We start from the raw sequence: 13535 nt of genomic DNA, 5'->3' as shown, positions 1-13535 counted from the left end.
GGCGTCATTGCCAGTCCCCGTCCATCGTGCCCAGAGAATACGGACCGGTAAGGTGCTTCTTTTAAAGTGGTGCTCTAAACTGACGTCACACCGCGACTACCAGGTGGTGTCGCTAGAAGAGCCAGGTCGCCAGAAAATAACCATGCTGTCATCTGGTCAACTAAATTCCGGACGAAGTTGATAAACGCCGACGATATCGCTTCTATCTCAGCATGTGTAGGTGCTCGTTGCTGTAGATGCGCCGATCAGGAAAATGCCCTGAAGAACGCAGAACAAGGTCCTCGGTAGCGTCATTGCCAGTCCGCGTCCATCGTGCCCACATAATACGAACCGGTGACGTGCTTCGTGTATATTGGTGGTCTCAGGTGACGTCACACCGCGACTACCAGGTGGTGTCGCTAGAAGAGCCAGGTCGCCAGAAAATAACCATGCTGTCATCTGGTCAACTGTAATCCGGAAGAAGTTGATAAACGCCGACGATATCGCTTCTATCCCAGCATGTGTAGGCGCTCGTTGCAGTAGATGCGCCGATCAGGAAAATGCCCTGCAGAACGCAGAACAAGGTCCTCGTTAGCGTTATTGCCAGTCCACGTCCATCGTGCCCACGGAATACGAACCGGTGACGTGCTTCTTGTATATTGGTGGTCTCAAGTGACGTCACACCGCGACTACCAGGTGGTGTCGCTAGAAGGGCCAGGTCCCAAGAAAATAACAATGCTGTCATCTGGTCAACCGTAATCCAGACGAAGTTGATAAACGCCGACGATATCGTTTCAATCCAAGCATGTGTAGGCGCTCGTTGCTGTAGATGCGCCGATCTGGAAGATGCCCTGCAGAACGCAGAACAAGGTCCTCGTTAGCGTCATTGCCAGTCCGCGTCCATCGTGCCCACAGAATACGAACCGGTGAGGTGCTTCTTGTATATTGGTGGTCTCAGGTGACGTCACACCGCGACAACCAGGTCTTGTCGCTAGAAGAGCCAGGTGTCGAGAATATAACAATGCTGTCATCTGGTCAACAGTGTAATCCGGACGAAGTTGATAAACGCCGACGATATCGCTTTTATACCCGCACGTGTAGACGCTCGTTGCTGTAGATACGTCGATCTGGAAAATGTCCTGCAGAACGCAGAACAAGGTCCTCGTAGGCGTCATTGCCAGTCCGCGTCCATCGTATCCGCAGAAGACGAACCGGTGAGGTGATTGTTTTATAGTGGTGTTCTTGGGTGACGTCACACCGCGACTACTAGGTGGTGTCGCTAGAAGAGCCAGGTCGCCAGAAGACGACCATGCTGCCATCTGGTCAAATTTAATCCGGACGAAGTTGATAAACGCCGACGATATCGCTTCTATCCAAGCATGTGTAGGCGCTCGTTGCTGTAGATGCGCCGGTCAGGAAAATGCCCTGCAGAACGCAGAACAAGGTCCTCGTAGGCGTCATTGCCAGTCCGCGTCCATCGTGCCCACAGAATACGAACCGGTGACGTGCTTCGTGTATATTGGTGGTCTCAGGTGACGTCACACCGCGACTACCAGGTGGTGTCGCTAGAAGAGCCAGGTCGCCAGAAAATAACCATGCTGTCATCTGGTCAACTGTAATCCGGAAGAAGTTGATAAACGCCGACGATATCGCTTCTATTCCAGCATGTGTAGGCGCTCGTTGCAGTAAATGCGCCGATCAGGAACATGCCCTGCAGAACGCAGAACAAGGTCCTCGTTAGCGTCATTGCCAGTCCGCGTCCATCGTGCCCACAGAATACGAACCGGTGACGTGCTTCTTGTATATTGGTGGTCTCAAGTGACGTCACACCGCGACTACCAGGTGGTGTCGCTAGAAGGGCCAGGTCCCAAGAAAATAACAATGCTGTCATCTGGTCAACAGTGTAATCCGGACGAAGTTGATAAACGCCGACGATATCGCTTCTATACCCGCACGTGTAGACGCTCGTTGCTGTAGATGCGTCGATCTGGAAAATGTCCTGCAGAACGCAGAACAAGGTCCTCGTAGGCGTCATTGCCAGTCCGCGTCCATCGTATCCGCAGAAGACGAACCGGTGAGGTGCTTCATGTATATTGGTGGTCTCAGGTGACGTCACTCCGCGACAACCAGGTCTTGTCGCTAGAAGAGCCAGGTCTCGAGAATATAACAATGCTGTCATCTGGTCAACAGTGTAATCCGGACGAAGTCGATAAACGCCGACGATATCGCTTCTATACCCGCACGTGTAGGCGCTCGTTGCTGTAGATGCGCCGATCTGGAAAATGCCCTGCATAACGCAGAACAATGTCCTCGTTAGCGTCATTGCCAGTCCGCGTCAATCGTACCCAAAGATTACGAACCGATGAGGTGCTTCTTATATATTGGTGGTCTCAGGTGACGTCACACCGCGACTACCAGGTGGTGTCTCTAGAAGAGCCAGGTCGCCAGAAAGTAACCATGCTGTCATCTGGTCAACAGTGTAATCCAGACGAAGTTGATAACACCGACTATATCGCTTCTATCCCCGCACGTGTAGGCGCTCGTTGCTGCAGATACGCCTATCTGGAAAATGCCCTGCAGAACCCAGAACAAGGTAATCGTTAGCTTTATTGCCAGTCCGCGTCCATCGTGCCCACAGAATACGAACCGGTGAGGTGCTTCTTGTATATTGGTGGTCTCAGGTGACGTCACACCGTGACTACCAGGTAGTGTCGCTAGAAGAGCCAGGTCCCGAGAATATAACAATGCTGTCATCTGGTCAACAGTGTAATCCGGACGAAGTTGATAAACGCCGACGATATCGCTTCTATATCCGCACGTGTAGACGCTCGCTGGTGTCGATGCGTCGATCTGGAAAATGTCCTGCAGAACGCAGAACAAGGTCCTCGTAGGCGTCATTGCCAGTCCGCGTCCATCGTATCCGCAGAAGACGAACCGGTGAGGTGATTGTTTTAATGTGGTGTTCTTGGGTGACGTCACACCGCGACTACTAGATGGTGTCTCCAGAAGAGCCAGGTCGCCAGAAAATGACCATGCTGTCATCTGGTCAACAGTGCAATCCGGACGAAGTTGATAAACGCCGACGATATCGCTTCTATCCAAGCATGTGTAGGCGCTCGTTGCTGTAGATGCGCCGATCTGGAAGATGCCCTGCAGAACGCAGAACAAGGTCCTCGTTAGCGTCATTGCCAGTCCGCGTCCATCGTGCCCACGGAATACGAACCGGTGAGGTGCTTCTTGTATATTGGTGGTCTCAGGTGACGTCACACCGCGACAACCAGGTCTTGTCGCTAGAAGAGCCCGGTCACGAGAAAATAACAATGCTTTCATCAGGTCAACAGTGTAATGCGGACGAAGTTGATAAACGCCGACGATATCTCTTCTATCCACGCACGTGTAGGCGCTCGTTGCTATAGATGCGCCGATCAGGAAAATGCCCTGCAGAACGCAGAAAAAGGTCCTCGTAGGCGTCATTGCCAGTCCGCGTCCATCATGCCCACAGAATACGAACCAGTGAGGTGCTTCTTTTATAGTGGTATTCTTGGGTGACGTCACATAGCGACTACCAGGTGGTGTCGCTAGAAGTGCCAGGTCGCCAGAAAATAACCATGCTGTCATCTGGTCAACAGTGTAATCCGGACGAAGTTGATAAACGCCGACGATATCGCTTCTATCCCCGCACGTGTAGGCGCTCGTTGCTGCAGAAGCGCCGATCAGGAAATTGCCCTGCAGAACGCAGAACAAGGTCCTCGTAGGCGTCATTGCCAGTCCCCGTCCATCGTGCCCACAGAATACGGACCGGTGAGGTGCTTCTTTTAAAGTGGTGCTCTAAACTGACGTCACACCGCGACTACCAGGTGGTGTCGCTAGAAGAGCCAGGTCGCCAGAAAATAACCATGCTGTCATCTGGTCAACAGTGTAATCCGGACGAAGTTGATAAACGCCGACGATATCGCTTCTATCCAAGCATGTGTAGGCGCTCGTTGCTGTAGATGCGCCGATCAGGAAAATGCCCTGCAGAACGCAGAACAAGGCCCTCGATAGCGTCATTGCCAGTCCGCGTCCATCGTGCCCACAGAATACGAACCGGTGACGTGCTTCGTGTATATTGGTGGTCTCAGGTGACGTCACACCGCGACTACCAGGTGGTGTCGCTAGAAGAGCCAGGTCGCCAGAAAATAACCATGCTGTCATCTGGTCAACTGTAATCCGGAAGAAGTTGATAAACGCCGACGATATCGCTTCTATTCCAGCATGTGTAGGCGCTCGTTGCAGTAAATGCGCCGATCAGGAACATGCCCTGCAGAACGCAGAACAAGGTCCTCGTTAGCGTCATTGCCAGTCCGCGTCCATCGTGCCCACAGAATACGAACCGGTGACGTGCTTCTTGTATATTGGTGGTCTCAAGTGACGTCACACCGCGACTACCAGGTGGTGTCGCTAGAAGGGCCAGGTCCCAAGAAAATAACAATGCTGTCATCTGGTCAACAGTGTAATCCGGACGAAGTTGATAAACGCCGACGATATCGCTTCTATACCCGCACGTGTAGACGCTCGTTGCTGTAGATGCGTCGATCTGGAAAATGTCCTGCAGAACGCAGAACAAGGTCCTCGTAGGCGTCATTGCCAGTCCGCGTCCATCGTATCCGCAGAAGACGAACCGGTGAGGTGATTGTTTTATAGTGGTGTTCTTGGGTGACGTCACACCGCGACTACTAGGTGGTGTCGCTAGAAGAGCCAGGTCGCCAGAAAACGACCATGCTGCCATCTGGTCAAATTTAATCTGGACGAAGTTGATAAACGCCGACGATATCGCTTCTATCCAAGCATGTGTAGGCGCTCGTTGCTGTAGATGCGCCGATCTGGAAGATGCCCTGCAGAACGCAGAACAAGGTCCTCGTTAGCGTCATTGCCAGTCCGCGTCCATCGTGCCCACAGAATTCGAACCGGTGAGGTGCTTCATGTATATTGGTGGTCTCAGGTGACGTCACTCCGCGACAACCAGGTCTTGTCGCTAGAAGAGCCAGGTCTCGAGAATATAACAATGCTGTCATCTGGTCAACAGTGTAATCCGGACGAAGTCGATAAACGCCGACGATATCGCTTCTATACCCGCACGTGTAGACGCTCGTTGCTGTAGATGCGTCGATCTGGAAAATGTCCTGCAGAACGCAGAACAAGGTCCTCGTAGGCGTCATTGCCAGTCCGCGTCCATCGTATCCGCAGAAGACGAACCGGTGAGGTGATTGTTTTCTAGTGGTGTTCTTGGGTGACGTCACACCGCGACTACTAGGTGGTGTCGCTAGAAGAGGCAGGTCGCCAGAAAACGTCCATGCTGCCATCTGGTCAAATTTAATCCGGACGAAGTTGATAAACGCCGACGATATCGCTTCTATCCAAGCATGTGTAGGCGCTCGTTGCTGTAGATGCGCCGGTCAGGAAAATGCCCTGCAGAACGCAGAACAAGGTCCTCGTAGGCGTCATTGCCAGTCCGCGTCCATCGTGTCCACAGAAGACGAACCGGTGAGGTGCTTCTTTTAAAGTGGTGCTCTAAACTGACGTCACACCGCGACTACCAGGTGGTGTCGCTAGAAGAGCCAGGTCGCCAGAAAATAACCATGGTGTCATCTGGTCAACTAAATTCCGGACGAAGTTGATAAACGCCGACGATATAGCTTCGATCCCAGCATGTGTAGGCGCTCGTTGCTGTAGATGCGCCGATCAGGAAAATGCCCTGCAGAACGCAGAACAAGGCCCTCGATAGCGTCATTGCCAGTCCGCGTCCATCGTGCCCACAGAATACGAACCTGTGACGTGCTTCGTGTATATTGGTGGTCTCAGGTGACGTCACACCGCGACTACCAGGTGGTGTCGCTAGAAGAGCCAGGTCGCCAGAAAATAACCATGCTGTCATCTGGTCAACTGTAATCCAGAAGAAGTTGATAAACGCCGACGATATCGCTTCTATCCCAGCATGTGTAGGCGCTCGTTGCAGTAGATGCGCCGATCAGGAAAATGCCCTGCAGAACGCAGAACAAGGTCCTCGTTAGCGTCATTGCCAGTCCGCGTCCATCGTGCCCACAGAATACGAACCGGTGACGTGCTTCTTGTATATTGGTGGTCTCAAGTGACGTCACACCGCGACTACCAGGTGGTGTCGCTAGGAGGGCCAGGTGTCGAGAATATAACAATGCTGTCATCTGGTCAACAGTGTAACCCGGACGAAGTTGATAAACGCCGACGATATCGCTTCTATACCCGCACGTGTAGATGCTCGTTGCTGTAGATGCGTCGATCTGGAAAATGTCCTGCAGAACGCAGAACAAGGTCCTCGTAGGCGTCATTGCCAGTCCGCGTCCATCGTATCCGCAGAAGACGAACCAGTGAGGTGATTGTTTTATAGTGGTGTTCTTGGGTGACGTCACACCGCGACTACTAGGTGGTGTCGCTAGAAGAGCCAGGTCGCCAGAAAACGACCATGCTGTCATCTGGTCAACCGTAATCCGGACGAAGTTGATAAACGCCGACGATATCGCTTCTATCCAAGCATGTGTAGGCGCTCGTTGCTGTAGATGCGCCGATCTGGAAGATGCCCTGCAGAACGCAGAACAAGGTCCTCGTTAGCGTCATTGCCAGTCCGCGTCCATCGTGCCCACAGAATACGAACCGGTGAGGTGCTTCTTGTATATTGGTGGTCTCAGGTGACGTCACACCGCGACAACCAGGTCTTGTCGCTAGAAGAGCCAGGTGTCGAGAATATAACAATGCTGTCATCTGGTCAACAGTGTAACCCGGACGAAGTTGATAAACGCCGACGATATCGCTTCTATACCCGCACGTGTAGATGCTCGTTGCTGTAGATGCGTCGATCTGGAAAATGTCCTGCAGAACGCAGAACAAGGTCCTCGTAGGCGTCATTGCCAGTCCGCGTCCATCGTATCCGCAGAAGACGAACTAGTGAGGTGATTGTTTTATAGTGGTGTTCTTGGGTGACGTCACACCGCGACTACTAGGTGGTGTCGCTAGAAGAGCCAGGTCGCCAGAAAACGACCATGCTGCCATCTGGTCAAATTTAATCCGGACGAAGTTGATAAACGCCGACGATATCGCTTCTATCCAAGCATGTGTAGGCGCTCGTTGCTGTAGATGCGCCGATCAGGAAGATGCCCTGCAGAACGCAGAACAAGGTCCTCGTTAGCGTCATTGCCAGTCCGCGTCAATCGTGCCCACAGAATTTGAACCGGTGAGGTGCTTTTGTATATTGGTGGTCTCAGGTGACGTCACACCGCGACAACCAGGTCTTGTCGCTAGAAGAGCCAGGTCTCGAGAATATAACTATGCTGTCGTCTGGTCAACAGTGTAATTCGGACGAAGTCGATAAACGCCGACGATATCGCTTCTATACCCGCACGTGTAGACGCTCGTTGCTGTAGATGCGTCGATCTGGAAAATGTCCTGCAGAACGCAGAACAAGCTCCTCGTAGGCGTCATTGCCAGTCCGCGTCCATCGTATCCGCAGAAGACGAACCGGTGAGGTGATTGTTTTATAGTGGTGTTCTTGGGTGACGTCACACCGCGACTACTAGGTGGTGTCGCTAGAAGAGGCAGGTCGCCAAAAAACGACCATGCTGCCATCTGGTCAAATTTAATCCGGACGAAGTTGATAAACGCCGACGATATCGCTTCTATCCAAGCATGTGTAGGCGCTCGTTGCTGTAGATGCGCCGGTCAGGAAAATGCCCTGCAGAACGCAGAGCAAGGTCCTCGTAGGCGTCATTGCCAGTCCGCGTCCATCGTGTCCACAGAAGACGAACCGGTGAGGTGCGTCTTTTAAAGTGGTGCTCTAAACTGACGTCACACCGCGACTACCAGGTGGTGTCGCTAGAAGAGCCAGGTCGCCAGAAAATAACCATGCTGTCATCTGGTCAACTAAATTCCGGACGAAGTTGATAAACGCCGACGATATAGCTTCGATCCCAGCATGTGTAGGCGCTCGTTGCTGTAGATGCGCCGATCATGAAAATGCCCTGCAGAACGCAGAACAAGGCCCTCGATAGCGTCATTGCCAGTCCGCGTCCATCGTGCCCACAGAATACGAACCGGTGACGTGCTTCGTGTATATTGGTGGTCTCAGGTGACGTAACACCGCGACTACCAGGTGGTGTCGCTAGAAGAGCCAGGTCGCCAGAAAATAACCATGCTGTCATCTGGTCAACTGTAATCCGGAAGAAGTTGATAAACGCCGACGATATCGCTTCTATCCCAGCATGTGTAGGCGCTCGTTGCAGTAGATGCGCCGATCAGGAAAATGCCCTGCAGAACGCAGAACAAGGTCCTCGTTAGCGTCATTGCCAGTCCGCGTCCATCGTGCCCACAGAATACGAACCGGTGACGTGCTTCTTGTATATTGGTGGTCTCAAGTGACGTCACACCGCGACTACCAGGTGGTGTCGCTAGAAGGGCCAGGTCCCAAGAAAATAACAATGCTGTCATCTGGTCAACCGTAATCCGGACGAAGTTGATAAACGCCGACGATATCGCTTCTATCCAAGCATGTGTAGGCGCTCGTTGCTGTAGATGCGCCGATCTGGAAGATGCCCTGCAGAACGCAGAACAAGGTCCTCGTTAGCGTCATTGCCAGTCCGCGTCCAGCGTGCCCACAGAATACGAACCGGTGAGGTGCTTCTTGTATATTGGTGGTCTCAGGTGACGTCACACCGCGACAACCAGGTCTTGTCGCTAGAAGAGCCAGGTGTCGAGAATATAACAATGCTCTCATCTGGTCAACAGTGTAATCCGGACGAAGTTGATAACACCGACGATATCGCTTCTATCCCCGCACGTGTAGGCGCTCGTTGCTGCAGATACGCCGATCTGAAAAATGCCCTGCAGAACCCAGAACAAGGTCCTCGTTAGCGTTATTGCCAGTCCGCGTCCATCGTGCCCACAGAATACGAACCGGTGAGGTGCTTCTTGTATATTGGTGGTCTCAGGTGACGTCACACCGCGACTACCAGGTGGTGTCTCTAGAAGAGCCAGGTCGCCAGAAAATAACCATGCTGTCATCTGGTCAACAGTGTAATCCAGACGAAGTTGATAACACCGACGATATCGCTTCTATCCCCGCACGTGTAGACGCTCGTTGCTGTAGATACGTCGATCTGGAAAATGTCCTGCAGAACGCAGAACAAGGTCCTCGTAGGCGTCATTGCCAGTCCGCGTCCATCGTATCCGCAGAAGACGAACCGGTGAGGTGATTGTTTTATAGTGGTGTTCTTGGGTGACGTCACACCGCGACTACTAGGTGGTGTCGCTAGAAGAGCCAGGTCGCCAGAAAACGACCATGCTGCCATCTGGTCAAATTTAATCCGGACGAAGTTGATAAACGCCGACGATATCGCTTCTATATCCGCACGTGTAGACGCTCGTTGGTGTAGATGCGCCGGTCAGGAAAATGTCCTGCAGAACGCAGAACAAGGTCCTCGTAGGCGTCATTGCCAGTCCGCGTCCATCGTGTCCACAGAAGACGAACCGGTGAGGTGCTTCTGTTATAGTGGTGTTCTTGGGTGACGTCACACCACGACTACCAGGTGGTGTTGCTAGAAGAGCCAGGTCGCCAGAAAATAACCATGCTGTCATCTGGTCAACAGTGTAATCCGGACGAAGTTGATAACACCGACGATATCGCTTCTATCCCCGCACGTGTAGGCGCTCGTTGCTGCAGATACGCCGATCTGAAAAATGCCCTGCAGAACCCAGAACAAGGTCCTCGTTAGCGTTATTTCCAGTCCGCGTCCATCGTGCCCACAGAATACGAACCGGTGAGGTGCTTCTTGTATATTGGTGGTCTCAGGTGACGCCACACCGCGACTACCAGGTGGTGTCTCTAGAAGAGCCAGGTCGCCAGAAAATAACCATGCTGTCATCTGGTCAACAGTGTAATCCAGACGAAGTTGATAACACCGACGATATCGCTTCTATCCCCGCACGTGTAGGCGCTCGTTGCTGCAGATAATCCGATCTGGAAAATGCCCTGCAGAACCCAGAACAAGGTAATCGTTAGCTTTATTGCCAGTCCGCGTCCATCGTGCCCACAGAATACGAACCGGTGAGGTGCTTCTTGTATATTGGTGGTCTCAGGTGACGTCACACCGTGACTACCAGGTAGTGTCGCTAGAAGAGCCAGGTCCCGAGAATATAACAATGCTGTCATCTAGTCAACAGTGTAATCCGGACGAAGTTGATAAACGCCGACGATATCGCTTCTATATCCGCACGTGTAGACGCTCGTTGGTGTAGATGCGTCGATCTGGAAAATGTCCTGCAGAACGCAGAACAAGGTCCTCGTAGGCGTCATTGCCAGTCCGCGTCCATCGTATCCGCAGAAGACGAACCGGTGAGGTGATTGTTTTATAGTGGTGTTCTTGGGTGACGTCACACCGCGACTACTAGGTGGTGTCTCTAGAAGAGCCAGGTCGCCAGAAAATGACCATGCTGTCATCTGGTCAACAGTGCAATCCGGACGAAGTTGATAAACGCCGACGATGTCGCTTCTATCCAAGCATGTGTAGGCACTCGTTGCTGTAGATGCGCCGATCTGGAAGATGCCCTGCAGAACGCAGAACAAGGTCCTCGTTAGCGTCATTGCCAGTCCGCGTCCATCGTGCCCACGGAATACGAACCGGTGAGGTGCTTCTTGTATATTGGTGGTCTCAGGTGACGTCACACCGCGACAACCAGGTCTTGTCGCTAGAAGAGCCCGGTAACGAGAAAATAACAATGCTTTCATCAGGTCAACAGTGTAATGCGGACGAAGTTGATAACACCGACGATATCGCTTCTATCCCCGCACGTGTAGGCGCTCGTTGCTGCAGATACGCCGATCTGGAAAATGCCCTGCAGAACCCAGAACAAGGTAATCGTTAGCTTTATTGCCAGTCCGCGTCCATCGTGCCCACAGAATACGAACCGGTGAGGTGCTTCTTGTATATTGGTGGTCTCAGGTGACGTCACACCGTGACTACCAGGTAGTGTCGCTAGAAGAGCCAGGTCCCGAGAATATATCAATGCTGTCATCTGGTCAACAGTGTAATCCGGACGAAGTTGATAAACGCCGACGATATCGCTTCTATATCCGCACGTGTAGACGCTCGTTGGTGTAGATGCGTAGATCTGGAAAATGTCCTGCAGAACGCAGAACAAGGTCCTCGTAGGCGTCATTGCCAGTCCGCGTCCATCGTATCCGCAGAAGACGAACCGGTGAGGTGATTGTTTTATAGTGGTGTTCTTGGGTGACGTCACACCGCGACTACTAGGTGGTGTCTCTAGAAGAGCCAGGTCGCCAGAAAATGACCATGCTGTCATCTGGTCAACAGTGCAATCCGGGCGAAGTTGATAAACGCCGACGATATCGCTTCTATCCAAGCATGTGTAGGCGCTCGTTGCTGTAGATGCGCCGATCTGGAAGATGCCCTGCAGAACGCAGAACAAGGTCCTCGTTAGCGTCATTGCCAGTCCGCGTCCATCGTGCCCACGGAATACGAACCGGTGAGGTGCTTCTTGTATATTGGTTGTCTCAGGTGACGTCGCACCGCGACAACCAGGTCTTGTCGCTAGAAGAGCCTGGTCACGAGAAAATAACAATGCTTTCATCAGGTCAACAGTGTAATGCGGACGAAGTTGATAAACGCCGACGATATCTCTTATATCCACGCACGTGTAGGCGCTCGTTGCTATAGATGCGCCGATCAGGAAAATGCCCTGCAGAACGCAGAAAAAGGTCCTCGTAGGCGTCATTGCCAGTCCGCGTCCATCGTGCCCACAGAATACGAACCAGTGAGGTGCTTCTTTTATAGTGGTGTTCTTGGGTGACGTCACATAGCGACTACCAGGTGGTGTCGCTAGAAGAGCCAGGTCGCCAGAAAATAACCATGCTGTCATCTGGTCAACAGTGTAATCCGGACGAAGTTGATAAACGCCGACGATATCGCTTCTATCCCCGCACGTGTAGGCGCTCGTTGCTGCAGAAGCGCCGATCAGGAAATTGCCCTGCAGAACGCAGAACAAGGTCCTCGTAGGCGTCATTGCCAGTCCCCGTCCATCGTGCCCAGAGAATACGGACCGGTAAGGTGCTTCTTTTAAAGTGGTGCTCTAAACTGACGTCACACCGCGACTACCAGGTGGTGTCGCTAGAAGAGCCAGGTCGCCAGAAAATAACCATGCTGTCATCTGGTCAACTAAATTCCGGACGAAGTTGATAAACGCCGACGATATCGCTTCTATCTCAGCATGTGTAGGTGCTCGTTGCTGTAGATGCGCCGATCAGGAAAATGCCCTGAAGAACGCAGAACAAGGTCCTCGGTAGCGTCATTGCCAGTCCGCGTCCATCGTGCCCACATAATACGAACCGGTGACGTGCTTCGTGTATATTGGTGGTCTCAGGTGACGTCACACCGCGACTACCAGGTGGTGTCGCTAGAAGAGCCAGGTCGCCAGAAAATAACCATGCTGTCATCTGGTCAACTGTAATCCGGAAGAAGTTGATAAACGCCGACGATATCGCTTCTATCCCAGCATGTGTAGGCGCTCGTTGCAGTAGATGCGCCGATCAGGAAAATGCCCTGCAGAACGCAGAACAAGGTCCTCGTTAGCGTTATTGCCAGTCCACGTCCATCGTGCCCACGGAATACGAACCGGTGACGTGCTTCTTGTATATTGGTGGTCTCAAGTGACGTCACACCGCGACTACCAGGTGGTGTCGCTAGAAGGGCCAGGTCCCAAGAAAATAACAATGCTGTCATCTGGTCAACCGTAATCCAGACGAAGTTGATAAACGCCGACGATATCGTTTCTATCCAAGCATGTGTAGGCGCTCGTTGCTGTAGATGCGCCGATCTGGAAGATGCCCTGCAGAACGCAGAACAAGGTCCTCGTTAGCGTCATTGCCAGTCCGCGTCCATCGTGCCCACAGAATACGAACCGGTGAGGTGCTTCTTGTATATTGGTGGTCTCAGGTGACGTCACACCGCGACAACCAGGTCTTGTCGCTAGAAGAGCCAGGTGTCGAGAATATAACAATGCTGTCATCTGGTCAACAGTGTAATCCGGACGAAGTTGATAAACGCCGACGATATCGCTTTTATACCCGCACGTGTAGACGCTCGTTGCTGTAGATACGTCGATCTGGAAAATGTCCTGCAGAACGCAGAACAAGGTCCTCGTAGGCGTCATTGCCAGTCCGCGTCCATCGTATCCGCAGAAGACGAACCGGTGAGGTGATTGTTTTATAGTGGTGTTCTTGGGTGACGTCACACCGCGACTACTAGGTGGTGTCGCTAGAAGAGCCAGGTCGCCAGAAGACGACCATGCTGCCATCTGGTCAAATTTAATCCGGACGAAGTTGATAAACGCCGACGATATCGCTTCTATCCAAGCATGTGTAGGCGCTCGTTGCTGTAGATGCGCCGGTCAGGAAAATGCCCTGCAGAACGCAGAACAAGGTCCTCGTAGGCGTCATTGCCAGTCCGCGTCCATCGTGTCCACAGAAGACGAACCGG

Source organism: Amblyomma americanum, chromosome 6, assembly GCF_052857255.1.
Source record: "Amblyomma americanum isolate KBUSLIRL-KWMA chromosome 6, ASM5285725v1, whole genome shotgun sequence".
NCBI lineage: Eukaryota > Metazoa > Arthropoda > Arachnida > Ixodida > Ixodidae > Amblyomma > Amblyomma americanum.
The sequence above is the reverse complement of the archived record's forward strand: the minus strand, read 5'-3'. Positions refer to the sequence as shown.